This window comes from Rutilus rutilus (assembly GCF_951802725.1).
Source record: "Rutilus rutilus genome assembly, chromosome: 7".
Classification (NCBI taxonomy): Eukaryota; Metazoa; Chordata; class Actinopteri; order Cypriniformes; family Leuciscidae; genus Rutilus; species Rutilus rutilus.
This window is the reverse complement of record NC_140221.1, coordinates 45817753-45837561: the sequence shown is the minus strand read 5'-3', so window position 1 is coordinate 45837561 and position 19809 is coordinate 45817753. Positions and strand designations below refer to the sequence as shown.

General features: G+C 40.5%; 1 long non-coding RNA gene across 1 annotated transcript; it reads left to right on the top strand.

The window, feature by feature from the left end:
• Nucleotides 1-3163: 3163 nt before the first annotated feature.
• Nucleotides 3164-5068, top strand: LOC311294285. Its single transcript, XR_014628033.1, has 3 exons — nucleotides 3164-3277; nucleotides 3439-3483; nucleotides 4947-5068. It is a non-coding gene; the product is annotated as an uncharacterized lncRNA (long non-coding RNA).
• The last annotated feature ends 14741 nt before the right edge of the window (nucleotides 5069-19809 follow it).

The window sequence follows — 19809 nt, the reverse complement described above, 5'->3', positions numbered from 1 at the left end:
TAACTAATATGCAAATTCAAAATGCCGGTAACCGGAAGTGCCAAAATAAAAGCTCGAGGAGGTCAGTGTATGTTTATAGCATGGTTTATAGTGTCAAATAAAAAATAAAAACCATCTCATCCGAGGAAATGGACTCTTGGACATGGATTATCGTGATAATAACTACCTAAAATAATAAACATGTATGGAGAAATTGTATCTGAAGAGTAAGCAAGCGAACGAGAGTGATGACAGAGTCAGTGATGACATGACATTCAGTCAAAGTGAGCCCCCTCGTGGCTATAATGTCTACAGGTCATAAGTCCCGCACTTTTCATACAAGTGACACTAGCCTACTCTTCAAATACAGTTTCTCCAAACGTGTTTATTAATCCATGTCCAAGAGTCAATTTCCTCGGATGACATTTAAACATTTAAACAAGTCTCGGAAGGTAAAGTAATTATTTATGTTCCCTGTAAGTTATTTTTGACGGCATTATAATGATTTCTTAATTCAGAATATTATCAAGATTGCGTAGGTGGATGTGTTCAGGGAATTTGCCAGTTAAAAGTATAACATTTAAAGCCCCGAACGAAATGACTCGAAAAAAGATTCATTCATTTTGATGAACGAGATCGAACAAGAGAGTCAAGCAAAATGATCCGAACTCCAGCTACGTCATCGTGCTACAGGCTGCATCGGAGAGTGGTTACGTCACGACTTAGCGTTTAGGTTGCTAAGCAACACAGAGCAACAAACACTTAGCAGCTACAGCAGTGAAACACAGCAGTAACGTTATCCAGATACAAATAATATTCAACAACCGCCATTAAAACCTGAAAGAAGAAGAAGAAGAAGAAGAAGAAGAATACAGATATCCAGATACAAATAAAAGGTAACATGTTTACGTTGTTTTGCGTTCACCGATTTATCACCGGTGTGATATTACAGAGAAACGCCCGCACGACCGCCACAGATGTGCCTGCGGAGAACACGACAGGTAAAACTCACATATATGCAGAAATAACAGTCCCAGGTAGCCAAAAAGATGTGGGTGGGACAACGATGGCCCACAATCATGTGTTATGCTAGCCTGGCTAACGTCAGACCAAGTCTCATTGAGACTTGGTCTGGGAACTACGTGCGCATTTTCTCGTATTTGAGGCGTGGTTTACGAATGCCCAGAGCCGTTTATTGGGCGCTATGAATGTCTATCAAATGCGCCTGTATGTAGCTCATAGCCAATCGCTTCAATTATACCAGATGACGTATGTAGAGTGAGAGAAATTCGACGAGGAAAAAGACGATGGGTCAAAGATTTATTTGTACACGATGGCGTTTAGCGAATATTACCGTTTGTGCAAGATAAACATGAGGGTAGAAGGTAACGTCGAGTCTGATATAAACAAACTGCTTCGGTGTCGTCATCATCTTGCTGCTCCCTCCCCGTTCTGTGATTGGTTCCCTTTTTCAGGGGAAAAATTGTCCCATGGTGTCCAGACTGCCTAGCAGCGTGAATAGAATCGCGCTGCCAGCAAGGCAGTATGGGGAAACCCAGGCTAGTGTTATGCCGAATTTCGTCCAAAATCTGGCCCGAATCTGTGTTCCAAATGAAAATGTATATTCCTAATGAGGTTTTATTTAACAAAGTTCGGGAGGAGCAGGTTCAGATAATTAACCAAATTATGCACAGCTGGAGATTAATCAGTAATCAACTCAATGACAGAGTATAAATTCTGAAAGTCATTGAAAATCATTGAAAGTTTGTCAGCATCCCTCCTCCACCCCATCTCCTCACTTCCAGTTCCATTTAACTTACACTTCCAGTTCCATCTACACTTACCAACTGGGGGGAGTAGTTTGGGTTCGGGCCTAACTCCGAGCTCGGAGCCCTCCCCCCGGACAGCACGCCAAATACGCATAAACTTATTGTATTAATTATATGTAGATGTGAACTCGTGAAATGATTTTTTTTAAACCATGGTTGTATTACCACAGTTTAACCATGGCTTTACTAACGTATCTTGAATTAAAGTTACATTTAAGCCTTACAAACATCTACAAAATAACAACAGAAAGACAAGTTACCATTTAATGATAACTTACAGACTTTATTCATCCAAATAAGTTACTGTCCTATTATTCTAATTGAATTTATTGATCAGATTTAAGAATTTGAAATGAAAGATGAAGCATACGTTTAATAAAATCACGGAGAAAATGCCCTTTATAAAGGTAGAAAAAATTATTCTGATAAGAGTATATTAAGGAAATGTGATTTTGCCAAAAGAAAAACTTTTATTTGAAATACATTTTAATTTTAAAGCAGCCTACTTCAGTGTGATATGCTATACCATCATGCTTAACACAGAGAATTTGAATAATTGTAATGATCAGGTGCAGATATCTAAATCAGAGAATATCATAGGTTTGAGATTTTAATCCAAACTGAATCAAGATCGGAATAAAACCACAAGAATTAAAAGAAATTGAAATTAAGAAATTAAAAGAATGAAAGAAATTGTAAAATTTGTATCTAGCAATATTAAAAGCAGTAGCCTATACCAATTATTGCACTATGCTGTCACTAAACTCTATAAACTAAATAAAATAGTGCTTAGTTAGGCTACCAAATGTTCTGTCAATCAATAGCCTACACTTATTGTTTAGTTTGTGAGTCTGGTTATTACCACTCTGATTCATGTCTGTTTCAGCCTGATGTTTCTGATGTTAGTTTTAATTTTTCCTTAGGCTACATGCAGTCTGAAGGAATGACTAGCAGCAGTGCTCAACCAATGACCAGCGCCAATGACCAGCCACAAACACCTGGACCATCGACCAGCGCTGCTGCGTTATCGCCCGAAGAAGAGCAGACAGACCGTGAGTGTCCAGTTATCATGCAGTGCTGTAGTCTAGTTTTTTGTAGCGAGTAAACAGAGATTTCTACACCCTTAGTTCTAGAGACAATTCAATATAGCAACAGCCCCCTGCTGCTCCGGTTACGCTAATGAGAACATATATGCTACTTTTACTCACAGTAGAGGTTTCACGTACCACTGGATTCATGTCTATTTCAATCTGTTGTTCTGGTTTTGATTCTCCTCACCTGATCTGCACTGGTGCGTTCAGTCTCATGCTGTATGTTAACACGTTGTTGCTGTTTGTTTTTCAGTGAGCTTCATATTTCCTGAACCACCACTACTATATGAACACTTTCAGTCTCTTTATAAAGTGGGAAAGAAACAGGGATATGATGATCGCGTCTATGAAGCAATTAGAAGATCGGACGGCCAGAAAGTATGTTGCTCTTTCTCCATAACCAAACGTTTCGTCTCTTGTTTCCTTCTGTGAATGTTGAGTCTTGCCATAAACATCAGTGTTGACCGTTTTGATCAAAAAGTGATTAAAAAATGTAAAGACTAGATGATCATGTGCACAAAATTGTCTTTATTTTTTAGGTTGACATCAAATTTGTTGAGAGGTGCAGAATTTGGGAAAGATCGGTAAGTTGACAAGACTTTATTCTTCATGAAATTTTCTAGTAAGAATTGGTTTGGTAAATTCGGTATGGAGATAGTATGAGATATAACTGAATTACACAACCAAAGCCTAGAAGCATCTGTTATAGACTTCATGTAAAGTTTTCCCAGTAGCTGGGTTTCCATCCAAACGTGGAGCACATTTTTTTCAAATAAAAAAAATGTGAATTAGGTGGGTTTCCATCAGGTTGTTTGAGCGGACGACGTGGTATTGGTAACAGTAAATGAAACACCGTCAGCGAAACAGTAGTGATGTGTGTCGTTCGACACAATGAGCGACTGCTTTAAGAGAACAGTGAGAGCCGGTTCCCGCCTGAGAGCTGTTTTCCCTTTTTCTATTTTTGTATGTTAATACAAGTAAGGATAATATGATTATCCTTTCGCTACACTGCTCAGCCACACGACAAGTAGTCACTCGCTTAATGTTATTTTGATGTGTTTTCATCCTTAAAGGTGGTATCAGCGATTTCAGGCCCAAACATAAATGATGACATTCATCTAATATTTCGCTAGCTGCACGCCCCATAAGCATGCTGTCAAAAAAACGCGTCTCTCTAGGTATCCTAGGCTCTGAGATCTGCACACAAAAACAGTTGGTATCAACATCACTCAAAACCAAAATAAATAGTGTTCCAACCAATCATCGACAGGGGCGGGTGTTGTGAGGTTTTGCGCTCGTGCACGGCTGCCTATGACGGCTGCACGCGAAAATCTCACAACACCCGCCCCTGTCGGTGATTGGTTGGAACACTATCTGTTTGGGTTTTGATTGTTTGGCCAAACAGACTGAAAACAGCTGTTTTTGTGTGCAGATCTCAGAGCCTAGGCTACCTAGAGAGACGCGTTTTTTTGACAGCATGCTTATGGGGCGTGCAGCTAGCGAAATATTAGATGAATGTGATCATTTATGTTTGGGCCTGAAATCGCTGATACCACCTTTAATATCAGGTCAGAAAACAAGAGCAGTAACACAAGCAAACGAAGTAGCATTGCATTTTATTAACAGACAACTTAAAGACAGAACGTAGAAGTTTGTAAAGTGAAACTGTCATATCGAGCAGGGACGACCTTTAACAACCGTATAAATGTGGTCTGTTTTAAGTGTGATGTGCTTACAATGGTTTTATTTTCAATAGTTCAATATAAATCAAATTAATTTGGAAAATGCGTTTCCATCTCCCAATATTCGCATTAATCCTTTTTCGCACAATTCAAAAACCACCTCAAGCGAGTGTGTGACACTTTTTTGCAACATTAGGGATTTTTTTCTCATTTGCCGCTTCCATCGCGTTTCTGATGCGAGACTTCAAAAAGTGCATAAAAACAGGCTGATGGAAACATAGCTAATGCTTTCATCTCTCATTTCCCTCACTCTTTAATTAGGAGATTTGAAATTAGCGAATGTTTTGTCAATCTCTTTTCTTTAGCCTGAGTTTGTTGAAGAGGGGACTACATTGCTGAAAATGCAAAAGGCTCCAACTTGCGACCATTTCATACGGTTATATGAGCATTTCATCTTGAAAGACCAAAGTGTCCTGATAATGGAACATCTTCCTGCCTATGTGACCTGGAGTGAGTTCCTCAGAAGAAACGGAGGGAGCCTGACTGAAGAGACAGTGGACCGCATCATGAGCCAAATCTTGGTTGCAGTGCGTCACTGCTCGGATAATTGTTTATACCCATTACTCAAGAGATTGATACTGATCAACCCAGAAACCCTGCATATAAAATATGCACACATTGGCGAAAAAGACCTTAAAAGTGAGTTGGCTTTTTGAACACAGATCACTGATGACTGGTGATGACTGGTGATGTTTTACTAAACACTGGAAATGTATTGCTTGCAGGAATTGAAAACACGGAGAATATGCTCTACGAATACAGTGCTCTATCTGTACTGGCAAATCGGAGAAAAGGTAAGTTCGATAACAAGAACGAAGAGGAAATAACATTGCTTGGAAAACATATAAAGCTCTGACACATAAAGTGACAGTAAAATGATATAAAGTGTCAAACCTTGTTGACGAATGAGCAAAGTGTAAAACACGGGGGACTGATAATGAATGTTAGCAGTGATTAAATGTTCATGTCATAGTAACAGCAACAAATGCTTTGTATTTCATGGTGACATTCACCTTACGTGTAGCCTACTACAGAAAGGTCAAACGTGATTAATCCGCTCTCTTCTGAAAACTTTCACAGAACATAGGCTTTCTGCTGCAAAAGACTACTTGACTTCAGAGAACATGACAGATCATCCCTGGCTTGTGGATTTGCTCATCGAATCTATGAAAACTAATCAGGGTATCCGCGCGGTAGTAAAAGGTAATAAAAAGAATCTACCAAAATGAAGGCCCTTGAAAGGTAGTAAAAGGTAACAAACGCAATTTGACTTGGTAGTAAATTTTTCATCACCACCTTAATATATGAGTTTCCATTTTTTTGCTTAATATTTGAAGAGTTCAGATGCAAAAGCCTCTAAGTGCCATTTGAAAATTTCTTCTAGAATGATCATTTTTATCAAGCTCGTATATTTAAGTTCAGTAATTTCACTTAAATGACAATTAATAGGTCATTTTCATTGCCATTTAAGTGAAATTACTGAACTTAAATATACGAGCTTGATAAAAATTATCATTCTAGAAGAAAATTTCAGATGGCACTTAGAGGCTTTTGCATCTGAACTCTTCATTTGTGTCTCCATATTTTAACTTCATGTAGCATAATTTAAAAATATATACGGTGCTAACAGCAGGACCTGACGGGCTCGACATTAACGCTTGTCCGCTTGTCCAAGTACACCTGGCTGAAGCCTGCAGATCGGCCATAACGCTTCTCATTGGTTAGGGGCAAAGTAATGACGTCGATCGAGGCGGGGCTGCACCTGGGGCTTCTCATTGGTTAGGGGCAAAGTAATGACGTCGATCGAGGCGGGGCTGCACCTGGGGCTTCTCATTGGTTAGGGGCAAAGTAATGACGTCGATCGAGGCGGGGCCGCACCTGGGGCTTCTCATTGGTTAGGGGCAAAGTAATGACGTCGATCGAGGCGGGGCCGCACCTGGGGCTTCTCATTGGTTAGGGGCAAAGTAATGACGTCGATCGAGGCGGGGCTGCACCTGGGGCTTCTCATTGGTTAGGGGCAAAGTAATGATGTCGATCGAGGCGGGGCTGCACCTGGGGCTTCTCATTGGTTAGGGGCAAAGTAATGACGTCGATCGAGGCGGGGCCGCACCTGGGGCTTCTCATTGGTTAGGGGCAAAGTAATGACGTCGATCGAGGCGGGGCTGCACCTGGGGCTTCTCATTGGTTAGGGGCAAAGTAATGACGTCGATCGAGGTGGGGCCGCACCTGGGGCTTCTCATTGGTTAGGGGCAAAGTAATGACGTCGATCGAGGCGGGGCTGCACCTGGGGCTTCTCATTGGTTAGGGGCAAAGTAATGACGTCGATCGAGGCGGGGCTGCACCTGGGGCTTCTCATTGGTTAGGGGCAAAGTAATGACGTCGATCGAGGCGGGGCCGCACCTGGGGCTTCTCATTGGTTAGGGGCAAAGTAATGATGTCGATCGAGGCGGGGCTGCACCTGGGGCTTCTCATTGGTTAGGGGCAAAGTAATGACGTCGATCGAGGTGGGGCCGCACCTGGGGCTTCTCATTGGTAAACAGGAAATGCGTTTGAAAACGCATGCGCCATATCGCGCTAACTTTAATACAAATCAAAACTCACATATATGCAGAAATAACAGTCTCAGGTAACGTTAGCCAAAAAGATGTGGGTGGGACAACGATGGCCCAAAATCATGTGTTATGCCGAATTTCGTCCAAAATCTGGCCCGAATCTGTGTTCCAAATGAAAATTTTGGTGATGATTTTTTTTTAAACCATGGTTCATGTAACGTTACCACAAATTGGTTGTATTACCACAGTTTACCATGGTTTTACTAACGTATGTATCTTGACTTACATTTAAGCCTAGTTGTTACAAACATCTACAAAATAAAAAGAGAAAGACAAGTTACTATTTAATGATACAGCCAAATAGTGTCCTATTATTCTAATTGAATTTATTGATCAGATTTAAGAATTTGAAATGAAAGATGAAGCATACATTTAGGGCTGCAACGATTCATCGAGTTACTCGATTTACTCGATTACAAAAATTCCTCGAGGCAAAAACTCTGCCTCGAAGCCTCGTTAAATTCCTATGACGCGCACTATACGCGCAGGGATCTGATTTCACACGGACCGTTGTTCAGTGTTCAGGAACCACAATAGCGCGTGATACATTTTGAATTTAGTTGGCGCGATGGCGGAGAGTAAAGATGTCCATAAAGTTTGGGATCGCTTCCTTCCAGCGTCGCTGAAACAAGGTAACGATTCTGTCCCCCGCATTTTTTTTAACCTAGCGCCAATATTTCCACCCGTGCCGAAGCCTATACATTGATGTTCGCTGATTTTAATCCCATACTGTATTTGTAGTGATGTCGTGATGCGGTTTGACTAGATATGATGTTTAGCTTTGATGTTTTAAAGTAGTAAATGTATTCATGTTCAACTGCAAGAGAGTATAGCCTAAAAAAGAACCCCTTCACACACACACACACACACACACGCACCCTCGTCTCTCTCACGCGCCAGTCAGACCAATTGCGGCAATGCATCACATATGCTCAAACTTTTATGTAGCCACGCAACAATAATTTCAGCATGCATTCACTGTATACACCGGGATGTGATGGAGGAACAAATATTGCATTGCAGTCTTTGCGAGACCTTGTTTGTCACGTCTGCCAAATAGTTACAGACAACAACAAAAAATGAAACTCCCCAGCCTGCTTCTCCAAATCCACTCGTACTTTTGGGGAAGACATAATCGGCTACCAAAGTAATTGAGCATAGAACATTTTCAATTAACAAAAAAATATAATACTACAAAACGTGCTAATATACTTCAACTAGCCTAAGTGAGAAACAAAATGCTGTGCTTTTTAACATATTTGCAATAAAAACATTCCCCTTTTTAAAGCTACACTTATTTTTTTTATAAATTGTATACATTGTGTACCTGTTTGGCTTGATATTTTATATTCATTTAATTTATTTTTGTTCTCCGGTGGGTAATTTGCAGAAGGTGCAATCCTTTTTTTGTAATGTTGTATTAAGAAGACAAAACTAAGGCCAAATGGCCTTTACTATTTAAGTTTGTATTCATAGTTTTACATGTTATACATGTTTTACAGTATAAAGTTGACTGAACTGTATTGTTATATAATTGTTGGCACTGGCACTTATAAACACTAAATGGGTAAAAAGTACAATAAATAGGCTTAGTTTTGGAGCCAAATGCTTGATTATTTTACAGCCACATCATTTTCGTTATGAATTATTTGTTTTGGTTGTTTAAAAACACACAAATGTTTTTATCCGATTACTCGATTAATCGATCGATAAAGTGCTAGATTAATCGATTACAAAAAGAATCGATAGCTGCAGCCCTACATACATTTAATAAAATCACGGAGAAAATGCCCTTTATAAAGGTAGAAAAAATTATTCTGATAAGAGTGTATTAAGGAAATGTGATTTTGCCAAAAGAAAAACTTTTATTTGAAATACATTTTAATTTTAAAGCAGCCTACTTCAGTGTGATATGCTATACCATCATGCTTAACACAGAGAATTTGAATAATTGTAATGATCAGGTGCAGATATCTAAATCAGAGAATATCATAGGTTGGAGATTTATCCAAACTGAGTCAAGATCGGAATAAAACCACAAGAATTAAAAGAAATTGAAATTAAGAAATTAAAAGAATTAAAGAAATTGTAAAATTTGTATCTAGCAATATTAAAAGCAGTAGCCTATACCAATTATTGCACTATGCTGTCACTAAACTCTATAAACTAAATAAAATAGTGCTTAGTTAGGCTACCAAATGTTCTGTCAATCAATAGCCTACACTTATTGTTTAGTTTGTGAGTCTGGTTATTACCACTCTGATTCATGTCTGTTTCAGCCTGATGTTTCTGATGTTAGTTTTAATTTTTCCTTAGGCTACATGCAGTCTGAAGGAATGACTAGCAGCAGTGCTCAACCAATGACCAGCGCCAATGACCAGCCACAAACACCTGGACCATCGACCAGCGCTGCTGCGTTATCGCCCGAAGAAGAGCCGACAGACCGTGAGTGTCCAGTTATCATGCAGTGCTGTAGTCTAGTTTTTTTGTAGCGAGTAAACAGAGATTTCTACACCCTTAGTTCTAGAGACAATTCAATATAGCAACAGCCCCCTGCTGCTCCAGTTACGCTAATGAGAACATATATGCTACTTTTACTTACAGTAGAGGTATCACGTACCACTGGATTCATGTCTATTTCAATCTGTTGTTCTGGTTTTGATTCTCCTCACCTGATCTGCACTGGTGCGTTCAGTCTCATGCTGTATGTTAACACGTTGTTGCTGTTTGTTTTTCAGTGAGCTTCATGTTTCCTGAACCAACACTACAATATCAACACTTTCAGTCTCTTTATAAAGTGGGAAAGAAACAGGGATATGATGATCGCGTCTATGAAGCAATTAGAAGATCGGACGGCCAGAAAGTATGTTGCTCTTTCTCCATAACCAAACGTTTTGTCTCTTGTTTCCTTCTGTGAATGTTGAGTCTTGCCATAAACATCAGTGTTGACCGTTTTGATCAAAAAGTGTTTAAAAAATGTAAAGACTAGATGATCATGTGCACAAAATTGTCTTTATTTTTTAGGTTGACATCAAATTTGTTGAGAGGTGCAGAATTTGGGAAAGATCGGTAAGTTGACAAGACTTTATTCTTCATGAAATTTTCTAGTAAGAATTGGTTTGGTAAATTCGGTATGGAGATAGTATGAGATATAACTGAATTACACAACCAAAGCCTAGAAGCATCTGTTATAGACTTCATGTAAAGTTTTCCCAGTAGCTGGGTTTCCATCCAAACGTGGAGCACATTTTTTTCAAATAAAAAAAATGTGAATTAGGTGGGTTTCCATCAGGTTGTTTGAGCGGACGACGTGGTATTGGTAACAGTAAATGAAACACCGTCAGCGAAACAGTAGTGATGTGTGTCGTTCGACACAATGAGCGACTGCTTTAAGAGAACAGTGAGAGCCGGTTCCCGCCTGAGAGCTGTTTTCCCGTTTTCTATTTTTGTATGTTAATACAAGTAAGGATAATATGATTATCCTTTCGCTACACTGCTCAGCCACACGACAAGTAGTCACTCGCTTAATGTTATTTTGATGTGTTTTCATCCTTAATATCAGGTCAGAAAACAAGAGCAGTAACACAAGCAAACGAAGTAGCATTGCATTTTATTAACAGACAACTTAAAGACAGAACGTAGAAGTTTGTAAAGTGAAACTGTCATATCGAGCAGGGACGACCTTTAACAACCCTATAAATGTGATCTGTTTTAAGTGTGATGTGCTTACAGTGGTTTTATTTTCAATAGTTCAATATAAATCAAATTAATTTGGAAAATGCGTTTCCATCTCCCAATATTCACATTAATCCTTTTTCGCACAAGTCAAAAACCACCTCAAGCGAGTGTGTGACACTTTTTTGCGTCATTAGGGATTTTTTTCTCATTTGCCGCTTCCATCGCGTTTCTGATGCGAGACTTCAAAAAGTGCATAAAAACAGGCTGATGGAAACATAGCTAATGCTTTCATCTCTCATTTCCCTCACTCTTTAATTAGGAGATTTGAAATTAGCGGATGTTTTGTCAATCTCTTTTCTTTAGCCTGAGTTTGTTGAAGAGGGGACTACATTGCTGAAAATGCAAAAGGCTCCAACTTGCGACCATTTCATACGGTTATATGAACGTTTCATCTTGAAAGACCAAAGTGTCCTGATAATGGAACATCTTCCTGCCTATGTGACCTGGAGTGAGTTCCTCAGAAGAAACGGAGGGAGCCTGACTGAAGAGACAGTGGACCGCATCATGAGCCAAATCTTGGTTGCAGTGCGTCACTGCTTGGATAATTGTTTATACCCAGTACTCAAGAGATTGATACTGATCAACCCAGAAACCCTGCATATAAAATATGCACACATTGGCGAAAAAGACCTTAAAAGTGAGTTGGCTTTTTGAACACAGATCACTGATGACTGGTGATGACTGGTGATGTTTTACTAAACACTGGAAATGTATTGCTTGCAGGAATTGAAAACACGGAGAATATGCTCTACGAATACAGTGCTCTATCTGTACTGGCAAATCGGAGAAAAGGTAAGTTCGATAACAAGAACGAAGAGGAAATAACATTGCTTGGAAAACATATAAAGCTCTGACACATAAAGTGACAGTAAAATGATATAAAGTGTCAAACCTTGTTGACGAATGAGCAAAGTGTAAAACACGGGGGACTGATAATGAATGTTAGCAGTGATTAAATGTTCATGTCATAGTAACAGCAGCAAATGCTTTGTATTTCATGGTGACATTCACCTTACGTGTAGCCTACTACAGAAAGGTCAAACGTGATTAATCCGCTCTCTTCTGAAAACTTTCACAGAACATAGGCTTTCTGCTGCAAAAGACTACTTGACTTCAGAGAACATGACAGATCATCCCTGGCTTGTGGATTTGCTCATCGAATATATGAAAACTAATCAGGGTATCCGCGCGGTAGTAAAAGGTAATAAAAAGAATCTACCAAAATGAAGGCCCTTGAAAGGTAGTAAAAGGTAACAAACGCAATTTGACTTGGTAGTAAATTTTTCATCACCAACTTAATATATGAGTTTCCATTTTTTTGCTTAATATTTGTGTCTCCATATTTTAACTTCATGTAGCATAATTTAAAAATATATACGGTGCTAACAGCAGGACCTGACGGGCTCGACATTAACGCTTGTCCGCTTGTCCAAGTACACCTGGCTGAAGCCTGCAGATCGGCCATAACGCTTCTCATTGGTTAGGGGCAAAGTAATGACGTCGATCGAGGCGGGGCCGCACCTGGGGCTTCTCATTGGTTAGGGGCAAAGTAATGACGTCGATCGAGGCGGGGCTGCACCTGGGGCTTCTCATTGGTTAGGGGCAAAGTAATGACGTCGATCGAGGCGGGGCTGCACCTGGGGCTTCTCATTGGTTAGGGGCAAAGTATTGACGTCGATCGAGGCGGGGCCGCACCTGGGGCTTCTCATTGGTTAGGGGCAAAGTAATGACGTCGATCGAGGCGGGGCTGCACCTGGGGCTTCTCATTGGTTAGGGGCAAAGTAATGACGTCGATTGAGGCGGGGCTGCACCTGGGGCTTCTCATTGGTTAGGGGCAAAGTAATGACGTCGATCGAGGCGGGGCTGCACCTGGGGCTTCTCATTGGTTAGGGGCAAAGTAATGACGTCGATCGAGGCGGGGCCGCACCTGGGGCTTCTCATTGGTTAGGGGCAAAGTAATGACGTCGATCGAGGCGGGGCTGCACCTGGGGCTTCTCATTGGTTAGGGGCAAAGTAATGACGTCGATTGAGGCGGGGCTGCACCTGGGGCTTCTCATTGGTTAGGGGCAAAGTAATGACGTCGATCGAGGCGGGGCTGCACCTGGGGCTTCTCATTGGTTAGGGGCAAAGTAATGACGTCGATTGAGGCGGGGCTGCACCTGGGGCTTCTCATTGGTTAGGGGCAAAGTAATGACGTCGATCGAGGCGGGGCCGCACCTGGGGCTTCTCATTGGTTAGGGGCAAAGTAATGACGTCGATCGAGGCGGGGCTGCACCTGGGGCTTCTCATTGGTTAGGGGCAAAGTAATGACGTCGATCGAGGTGGGGCCGCACCTGGGGCTTCTCATTGGTTAGGGGCAAAGTAATGACGTCGATCGAGGCGGGGCCGCACCTGGGGCTTCTCATTGGTTAGGGGCAAAGTAATGACGTCGATCGAGGCGGGGCCGCACCTGGGGCTTCTCATTGGTTAGGGGCAAAGTAATGACGTCGATCGAGGCGGGGCTGCACCTGGGGCTTCTCATTGGTTAGGGGCAAAGTAATGATGTCGATCGAGGCGGGGCTGCACCTGGGGCTTCTCATTGGTTAGGGGCAAAGTAATGACGTCGATCGAGGCGGGGCCGCACCTGGGGCTTCTCATTGGTAAACAGGAAATGCGTTTGAAAACGCATGCGCCATATCGCGCTAACTTTAATACAAATCAAAACTCACATATATGCAGAAATAACAGTCTCAGGTAACGTTAGCCAAAAAGATGTGGGTGGGACAACGATGGCCCAAAATCATGTGTTATGCCGAATTTCGTCCAAAATCTGGCCCGAATCTGGGTTCCAAATGAAAATGTATATTCCTAATGATTTTTTTTTTTAAACCATGGATCATGTAACGTTACCACAAATTGGTTGTATTACCACAATTTAACCATGGTTTTACTAACGTATGTATCTTGAATTACATTTAAGCCTAGTTGTTACAAACATCTACAAAATAAAAAGAGAAAGACAAGTTACTATTTAATGATACAGCCAAATAGTGTCCTATTATTCTAATTGAATTTATTGATCAGATTTAAGAATTTGAAATGAAAGATGAAGCATACATTTAATAAAATCACGGAGAAAATGCCCTTTATAAAGGTAGAAAAAATTATTCTGATAAGAGTGTATTAAGGAAATGTGATTTTGCCAAAAGAAAAACTTTTATTTGAAATACATTTTGATTTTAAAGCAGCCTACTTCAGTGTGATATGCTATACCATCATGCTTAACACAGAGAATTTGAATAATTGTAATGATCAGGTGCAGATATCTAAATCAGAGAATATCATAGGTTGGAGATTTATCCAAACTGAGTCAAGATTGGAATAAAACCACAAGAATTAAAAGAAATTGAAATTAAGAAATTAAAAGAATGAAAGAAATGGTCAAATTTGTATCTAGCAATATTAAAAGCAGTAGCCTATACCAATTATTGCACTATGCTGTCACTAAACTCTATAAACTAAATAAAATAGTGCTTAGTTAGGCTACCAAATGTTCTGTCAATCAATAGCCTACACTTATTGTTTAGTTTGTGAGTCTGGTTATTACCACTCTGATTCATGTCTGTTTCAGCCTGATGTTTCTGATGTTAGTTTTAAATTTTCCTTAGGCTACATGCAGTCTGAAGGAATGACTAGCAGCAGTGCTCAACCAATGACCAGCGCCAATGACCAGCCACAAACACCTGGACCATCGACCAGCGCTGCTGCGTTATCGCCCGAAGAAGAGCCGACAGACCGTGAGTGTCCAGTTATCATGCAGTGCTGTAGTCTAGTTTTTTGTAGCGAGTAAACAGAGATTTCTACACCCTTAGTTCTAGAGACAATTCAATATTAGCAACAGCCCCCTGCTGCTCCAGTTACGCTAATGAGAACATATATGCTACTTTTACTTACAGTAGAGGTATCACGTACCACTGGATTCATGTCTATTTCAATCTGTTGTTCTGGTTTTGATTCTCCTCACCTGATCTGCACTGGTGCGTTCAGTCTCATGCTGTATGTTAACACGTTGTTGCTGTTTGTTTTTCAGTGAGCTTCATGTTTCCTGAACCACCACTACTATATGAACACTTTCAGTCTCTTTATAAAGTGGGAAAGAAACAGGGATATGATGATCGCGTCTATGAAGCAATTAGAAGATCGGACGGCCAGAAAGTATGTTGCTCTTTCTCCATAACCAAACGTTTTGTCTCTTGTTTCCTTCTGTGAATGTTGAGTCTTGCCATAAACATCAGTGTTGACCATTTTGATCAAAAAGTGTTTAAAAAATGTAAAGACTAGATGATCATGTGCACAAAATTGTCTTTATTTTTTAGGTTGACATCAAATTTGTTGAGAGGTGCAGAATTTGGGAAAGATCGGTAAGTTGACAAGACTTTATTCTTCATGAAATTTTCTAGTAAGAATTGGTTTGGTAAATTCGGTATGGAGATAGTATGAGATATAACTGAATTACACAACCAAAGCCTAGAAGCATCTGTTATAGACTTCATGTAAAGTTTTCCCAGTAGCTGGGTTTCCATCCAAACGTGGAGCACATTTTTTTCAAATAAAAAAAAAGTGAATTAGGTGGGTTTCCATCAGGTTGTTTGAGCGGACGACGTGGTATTGGTAACAGTAAATGAAACACCGTCAGCGAAACAGTAGTGATGTGTGTCGTTCGACACAATGAGCGACTGCTTTAAGAGAACAGTGAGAGCCGGTTCCCGCCTGAGAGCTGTTTTCCCTTTTTCTATTTTTGTATGTTAATACAAGTAAGGATAATATGATTATCCTTTCGCTACACTGCTCAGCCACACGACAAGTAGTCACTCGCTTAATGTTATTTTGATGTGTTTTCATCCTTAATATCAGGTCAGAAAACAAGAGCAGTAACACAAGCAAACGAAGTAGCATTTGAATGCATTTTATTAACAGACAACTTAAAGACAGAACGTAGAAGTTTGTAAAGTGAAACTGTCATATCGAGCAGGGACGACCTTTAACAACCGTATAAATGTGGTCTGTTTTAAGTGTGATGTGCTTACAGTGGTTTTATTTTCAGTAGTTCAATATAAATCAAATTAATTTGGAAAATGCATTTCCATCTCCCAATATTCGCATTAATCCTTTTTCGCACAAGTCAAAAACCACCTCAAGCGAGTGTGTGACACTTTTTTGCGACATTAGGGATTTTTTTCTCATTTGCCGCTTCCATCGCGTTTCTGATGCGAGACTTCAAAAAGTGCATAAAACAGGCTGATGGAAACATAGCTAATGCTTTCATCTCTCATTTCCCTCACTCTTTAATTAGGAGATTTGAAATTAGCGAATGTTTTGTCAATCTCTTTTCTTTAGCCTGAGTTTGTTGAAGAGGGGACTACATTGCGGAAAATGCAAAAGGCTCCAACTTGCGACCATTTCATACGGTTATATGAGCATTTCATCTTGAAAGACCAAAGCGTCCTGATAATGGAACATCTTCCTGCCTATGTGACCTGGAGTGAGTTCCTCAGAAGAAACGGAGGGAGCCTGACTGAAGAGACAGTGGACCGCATCATGAGCCAAATCTTGGTTGCAGTGCGTCACTGCTCGGATAATGATCTTTTTTACCCAGTACTCAAGAGATTGATACTGATCAACCCAGAAACCCTGCATATAAAATATGCACACATTGGGGAAAAAGACCTTAAAAGTGAGTTGGCTTTTTGAACACAGATCACTGATGACTGGTGATGACTGGTGATGTTTTACTAAACACTGGAAATGTATTGCTTGCAGGAATTGAAAACATGGAGGAGACTGATTGGGTCTACGAATACAGTGCTCTATCTGTACTGGCATGTCAGAGAGAAGGTAAGTTCGATAACAAGAACGAAGAGGAAATAACATTGTTTGGAAAACATATAAAGCTCTGACACATAAAGTGACAGTAAAATTATATAAAGTGTCAAACCTTGTTGACGAATGAGCAAAGTGTAAAACACAGGGGACTGATAATGAATGTTAGCAGTGATTAAATGTTCATGTCATAGTAACAGCAACAAATGCTTTGTATTTCATGGTGACATTCACCTTACGTGTAGCCTACTACAGAAAGGTCAAACGTGATTAATCCGCTCTCTTCTGAAAACTTTCACAGAACATCAGCTTGCTGCAAAAGACTACTTGACTTCAGAGAACATGATATATCATCTCTGGCTTAAGGCTTTGCCCGGAATATTTGTGATAATTGGTTTTTCTTGTTTACTTAAATGTGCTTTTTCATATTTTAGATAGAACAGACTCAGACCTGCCAACCTGTATGTATTTTGACCTCAAAGTGCGCTGGTACGATTTGGCACTCTAAACCAGTGGTTCTCAACTCCAGTCCTCGGGACCCACTGCTCTGCACATTTTGTATGTCTCTCTTATCTGACACACTCAGTTCAGTTCATGGAGTCTCTCCTAATGAGCTGATGATCTGATTCAGGTGTGTTAAATAAGGGAGACATACAAAATGTGCAGAGCAGTGGGTCCCGAGGACTGGAGTTGAGAACCACTGCTCTAAACTACGTAAAAACCTTGTGCACGCGCTGTACTCAAAGGCTGCAACAAACCAGAGGGTAATTGTTTGGGTGTTTTGGACTGAGCACAGATCGAGCAGGACTTGACATAGTTAGTCACATCTTTAATCATTGATGGCCACCAGAATGAATTTTGTGTGAGAGAGAGTTCTTGAGATACCTGGATGACCTGAGCAGAGTGATGTATGGACCCATTGCATGACTCTTGTACGAAGATTTACAGGAACATAGTGCTTGTTGGGGGGACAGCCTTGTGGAGTTGGTTCATTCGGTTGTACTCTTTGAATTTCCTCCATCAAATCTCATGTAACAGGTGCAATGATTACTGATGGTGGCAGAATGAATTCTGGCGTGGATTCTGCTTGGGGATGATCATGTCGCCTGGACAGGGCATCAGCCTTGCAGTTTTTACTGCCATTTTTATATAGGCCTACTTGATATTCTTTTTAGAATAAGTTATTCGTTTTGCTCCTATTGGTCCTGTCTATTCATTGTCAACAGTTTTCTATAAATATGTTTGTATTGGCTAACGTTTATTCAGCTAATGCGTGTCCTGTTTATAATGTACCACTGATGGTACTCAAAAATTAGTTCAAGGTTGGCAGGTCTGCAGACTAACAAATAACTAGATTAATTTAATAGATGAAGTTACTGTCACACAACAGCCAGTTCTTCAGTCGAGCAGTTTTAATGATTCTTAATATTTTAAACATTATTTAATTGAGTTACTGAGGCAAGCAGGACGAGGCCGAGATGAGCACCAGTCTCGAGTGTCTCACGGAGGAGCGACGACAGTGAAGAACAGGAGAGGACCAGGCCTGGACATTGACATTACAGTGAATCATTTAGCAGACACGCTATGGTTGACACATTTACATTTATCCTGTACATTAATGCATTTGGCAGACATTGACATTTGGCTTAAATTGCATTTCAAGGTACACATTTACATTCTTATCAGTTCTTGCTTTCCCTGGGAATCGAACCCATGACCTTGATGTTGCAAGCACCAACGCTCTACTGTTTGAGCTACAGGAATCAACAGACAGAGAGGACGGAGCGGAGGAGTCTCCACCGTTCGCCGTGGCCGGAGCCTGCTGCCGTCCCCTTGATGGGGAGGAGCAGTGAATGAGGAACTCCTGTCGGCTGTCCCCCAGGAGTGTCGAGCCGTCACAGGTGCCAGTTCTGTTCGTGACGTCACAGGCAGGGACCGTGTGTGAGAGCAGGTCAGTCCAGCAATTATCAGAATTTATCCTCCTGTAGTGCAAACACGCAGTCTATAGACACAGTAGTGAGATACAGTTTACAAACGTAGTCTCGAGATACAAACAAGTACAGTACTTGAGTACAGTAGTTATTTTTAACCTTTAATTATACCAGATGACGGGGATCTCTTTAGCCTATGTTTACAGCATTAGGTGTGATTTCCTTTCTTGAGAGAAATTAACATGTATCTACTGTACCTAATACGTATCCAAACTGAATCAAGATCAGAATAAAACCACAAGAATTAAACTGAAATAGTAAAATTTGTATCAAGCAACAGTAAAAGCAGTAGCCTATACCAATTAATGCACTATGCTGTCACTAAACTCAATAAAATTGTGTTTAGTTGGGCTACCAAATGTTCTGACAATCACAATAGCCTACACTTATTGTTTGGGATGCAATATGATGCTGAGTTGGTGTGTGTGCCATGCCAGGTCTAGAAGATCTGGAGTCTCTGTGTGTCCGAGGTCCCTCCAGGATCAAGAGTTGCCGTCTGTGCCAGATCTCTCCAGTTTAGATGACAGTGAGTCATTATTAACACACATGTTGTCACTGCCCACGACTTGTTTAAAATGGTTCCATACCTCCGACTTTCCTCCAAACTTGCTCAAAGTTAATTCTCCTGTTTTTCTTTTTTTCTTTACGTCTTCAAGCTCCATTTTGCACTTAAGCTACACAATACAGCACAGCCGGCCCGGAGTGATGCGTGCGAGTGGAGGAGGCGCTGCGCATGACACGTGACATATTGCATTTTCTATCTTTGTATCTAACTTGTGCAACTTTGTACACATTTGTTACTTAGGCTTACTTTACTTTGCTTAAGAGATATATATATATATATATATATATATATATATACACTGCTCAAAAAAATTAAGGGAACACTTAAACAACACAATGTAACTCCAAGTCAATCACACTTCTGTGAAATCAAACTGTCCACTTAGGAAGCAACACTGATTGAC